The sequence below is a fragment of the Nycticebus coucang genome, chromosome 1 (assembly GCF_027406575.1).
Source record: "Nycticebus coucang isolate mNycCou1 chromosome 1, mNycCou1.pri, whole genome shotgun sequence".
Taxonomy (NCBI): domain Eukaryota; kingdom Metazoa; phylum Chordata; class Mammalia; order Primates; family Lorisidae; genus Nycticebus; species Nycticebus coucang.
In genome coordinates this window covers 46623237-46628367 of record NC_069780.1, presented here as the reverse complement: position 1 = coordinate 46628367, position 5131 = coordinate 46623237, and positions in this window count along the sequence as shown.

The window sequence follows — 5131 nt, the reverse complement described above, 5'->3', positions numbered from 1 at the left end:
AAGGAAAAAAAATGAAATATTTCTGATTTATTTGGATTCTTAGTTGCTTAATTCTTAATTTGTTTGCATTCTTGAATTCTTATTGCCTCCCCCAATCCACCTGCTATTAATTACTTTTCAGATTCCTTGGCTAGTGACTCCATTCTGCCAGTTTTGAGAGCTATATTAAGTGAGAGAGACACTTCCACTCCCTTTTCCCCGGAACTGGAACCCCATTCCTCCTCTTTTTGAAGATGAGTGTCTATTGCAGTTATATATCTCTGTCTCACCATTATATTTTGGGATACTGGGAACAGACAACTTTCCCTTTGTTCAGATCTCAAATGAAGAGGAGCTAGAATCTGAGAAGCTTCATTCTCACCTGGAGCTGATGCAATTGTGAAATTATGGACTTCAAGCCTGATGTCAAGATTGAATGAGACTTTGGAATTCTTGGGGGGTGGAGTAGCCCTGAAAATGCACTAAGCTTCTGTGTGAAGAGTATAATTAAGTGATGGTTCCAGCTTTGGTGCATCTAGATCTGCCCCTACTTTCACGTGAGGCTGTGTTTCTCTTGCCAAATGTAAGAGTACTAGTAAAGCCCCATTCCAGCATGTCTCAGGATGCCCCAGATGGGCAAGTTTGCCTCAAAGCTTCCCTGTTGGCCTAGATGAACCTCTCTTAGAACTTCCTTGCAATCTTAGATTCTCCTACTCAGTTCTTCATTTTCCCACTTCCTATGAGTAGCAGAGCTGGATCATGGTACATTGTTACATTTATGACCCCAATGTATTGTGCCTCTCAGTATCCACTCTCTCATGTGGCTCTCTACTGAATCATCCAGGGTTACTGAGAGAAACACAGTAGTATGACATATAGAAAGTGACTCATTTTAAGGAACTAATTCATGCAATTGTGGGGCTGGCAAGGCTTGAAACTCAGGCAAGAGTTGATGCGGCAGGCTTGAGGCAGAATGTCTTCTGTCTTAGTAACAGTGAGACTTGTTTTTGCTCTTTCAGTCTTCAGCTGATTAGATAAGGGCTATATACATAATCCAGGGTGATCTCCTTTACTTAAAGTCACTAGATCTATAAAATATCTTCATAGTGGTACCTAGATCTGTGTTTGATTAAAAAACTGAGTGCTACAGCCAAGGTGACACATAAAACTGGCCATCATACCCAGATTGACTTGGCCATGTGACTTGCTTTGTCCCATGGGTCATTAATAGACATTAGATAATTGCTGGCACACTAGGGCTTACCATCTTTGAACATCCCTGCCATCATGTAAAGGAGTCTAGCCTTCTTGAAGATCAGAGACATCATGCAGAGCAACCCAACTGTTCCTGCTGAGTCCAACCCCAGCCAGATCATCAGCTGATTGTGGTCACATGGTTGAGCCCACAGAAGACCTGTAGAAGAATCACCCACACTGACCACAAAATTGTGAGAAGCCATAAATTGTTACTGTTTTCAAACATTATTTTTTGGTAGTGTGTTATGAAACAATAGATAACCAGTACAATTCTGTTGAGAATGTTGAGAAGGACCACAAATATAAAATTGGAAAACAATGCATTTACTGAAATGTTTATTTATCTAAGAATAAACATTTAGAACTTTGTTCTATTTTAAATTTATAAATGTGCATCCACAAATTGACTGTACTCTGGTAGTGTGACATCTAGTTATATGTATGTGAGCATGCATGTGTGTATGCAAGCTTTGTGCAGAAATGTCCTAAGAGAGTAACTCTAGATTTTCTTAGATTCTTTTCCCTGGAAAAATTATAATGGTGACAGTATGAATTTCACTCACTATATTTGAAACAGAAAACTAAGAGTTTAAAAGTATCTTTTAAAACAATTCACAAGATCCAACCTAAAGGGGTTGGTCCAAATTATTTGTAATGTCCTTTCCATGTGCCACATGACAGTAGATTTTACAACTTATGAGAATTTGGGTAAGGGGAATTTATCACACAAATTTTAAAAGTAGAAGTCCCTAACTCTTTCCCACTGAGAAAGTTTCAATTACTAAAGTCAAAATTTTTTACTTAATGTAGTGTCTAAGCAGTAAAGAGAAAGAGCTGCTCAAAGAGTCATTGGCTTCTAATTTTGAGATTCCAAAGAAAACATAATATACTGAGCAACTAGCATTCCCAGAACTCACCTCGCATGTGAGTTAAGCAATTATAGCTATTGTAACCCCAGTTTTAAAGAACAGTCTTCACCACATACCCTTTCAAGATTTCCAACTGAACCATCTTTGTGAAAATACACATCCTACAAATTTCTATGATATTCCACATGACAAAATTGTACAGTTTTTAAATAATAGTGATTTAGTTGGTGTGAATTAATCTAAAAGGTACAATAGAACCTCTGTAAGTTGACCATGCAAGGGATCGTAATAAACTGGTCAACATACAGAGTCAGTCAACATAAGGAAGTAGGCCTTCTATAATGATAAGTACTTGTGGTGCATGTCTGCTCTATGAAAATCAGGTCAACTTACAGAGGTGGTCAGTGTAGGGAGGTGGTCAGCTATGAAGATTCTACTGTATTTGCAAATATGATTGAAAGTTTGGGGATAGCCTGCACTTGTAAGTAATCAAAAGTCTGGTCTGTCAATGGTTTTGCCTGTTACATAGCTATTGTGTGTGATATTCTAATTGCTTCTCATCTGGAGATGGCATTTAATTGTGAAAGTAGATTATACTCACTAGGCTTTTTCATACTTTTCTTTCTCTGCTTACCACCTCTATATGTCAAGAAATGGATCTGAGTAAAATGGAAGTTAATCTAGTTCATTTTACTATGGTCTGGAATATTAAATCTTCAAGTGTGAATTATACATGTATATATCAGTTCAGATAAAAGTACAAGTGAGCATAATATTATTGATCGTATGGTTATACCATGTTAGCAATGGAAGATATCAGTGTCAGAGATTGTTCAAAATACAACAATTAAAAAGACCTTTATATTTTGCTATATGATTTTCATCTTTGGATGCAATTGGATATAGCACACTCAAATTCAGTGGGAATCAGTGGGGCCAGATTAACCTACTAAAGTACAGAGGTCAGTAGTGGCAGGGATGGACAGAGGAATGGTCTTAGTAAGTTTCCAATAGGTAGACTATTCTCTGTTCCAAGAGTCTGGAGATAGATATTTAATTTGCTCATGCCGTAGTGTAAGTTGGGAGCAACATAAGTAGCCTCAGTATTCTCGCAGATAGACAGCGGCCAGTATAGGAGTCTATAAGCAACTGGAAGACACTTGGCTTCATGGAATTGTGCTACTAAGGAGCAAGTCCCCAGAAGCTGAATTAAAGTTCAGGGATAGGATATCAGCAAAGGTTGCAAGGATGGGTTGGAGGTTATGTATGTGGTCTCCTGCAAAAACAACACAGGACCAGAAGTTGAGTACTTTGGATTCAACAGGTATCATACCTGAATTGAGTCTCTGACCATCTCCAGCTTAGGTTGTGGCAGATAGCACAATCTCTGGCACATGCATCATTCTAAGAGTCTGAACATTTGTCTCCCAGTGTTTGAGCTGTTCAGAATATGCCATAGACGAATATGGCAAACATTGTAATTACTGAAACTGACATGTCCCAAAGATAATGCTTTTGACTCCTAAACTTTTAGAATATGCCATTTTCGTCACCTGCTGCTCATAATTTTTGTTTTTTATTTTTCAATTTCCAGTCAATGCCCATGAAGTAAATTCTCCAAATGGCTTAATCCTCTACCATATGTTCATCCACATCATGCTCTGAACCTTCTTGTCCCTAATATAGCCCCTACAACCCCCAATTAGACACCCCCGGATCTTGCAAGTCTATTGCCCTATCCCTTCTATATATTCTGAATCTGCATCTCTGCTATCAACAAGCTCTTCTATAGAATACAGTTTTTCTGAGTGTGTTTTACATGCCAACTTGACTGATGTCAAGTAATCCAAAGTTGTTTTAATTTTAAAATTTATCAATATAATTCACCATATTAACAATATTTTAAAAAATTATATGATCATCTCAATACAGATAAAGCATTTGACAAAATTTAGCATAAATTTCTGATAAAATCCTTATTGAACCAAGAATAGAAGAGGTCTTTCTCTACTTGGTAATGACCATAAGGAAGGATATATAACTAGCACGATACTTCTTAGAGAAGTATCATAAAATCAGGGAAAGATGACATCTGCTTACATCAGTTTTGTAAACATGATTATTTATGTAGAAAATTTGATGGACTCTACAAAAAGCAACTCACTAATAAGTGAGTTTAGCAAAATTGTAGGATGTAGAATCACTAAAAAGAATTCATTATATGCTCATACAGTAATATATTATATTATACATATCATACATAATTCATTATATGCTCATGTAAATTTAATAAATTGAAATGAAACAAAATCATTTAAAATAGCATCAAAAAGATAAAATACTTTGGGATAAATCTAACAAAAGATGTGGAAGATCTAAAAACTATACACCTCTAAGAAAAAATTTAATGCACTTAAATAAAGAAATATATTTTCCCTCCTTGGGTTAAAAGACTCAATATTGCTAAAATGTCAGTTTTTCCCAAGTAGATGTATTGATTCAATGCAATCCAGACAAAAATTTCAACAGCTTTTAAAAAATATTTATTTGATCTGATTTTAAAATTCATGTAGAAAACATGTGTGATATTGATGTAAATATTGGACAAATACATCAATGCAGAACAAAATAGAAAATCCAGAAATAGACCCACACTTATAGGGACAATTGATTTTAGATAAAGGCGCAAAGGAAATTCAGTGAGGAGAGACTTGTCTTTTCACCAAATTGTGTTGGACGTTTGGATTTTCATGTACAATGATGTGAAGGAGAAAGCTCATATGTCACCTGATCCAGGAGTGCTGTATTGGTGGCTGAAAGGTCCTGAGTACAGTGCCGTCTCTAATATGATTTGAGAAATGGTGAGCAACTCTTGGAAAACTTCTGAACAAACAAAGAGTAAAACAAAACAAAGAGCAATCATTTCTCAAAATGGTAGTTATGGTCTTGAAATTTAATGCATTTAATTTATGCATTAAAACTGCAAAATTATTTATGTTTATACTATACTAAAATATTAGATTCTA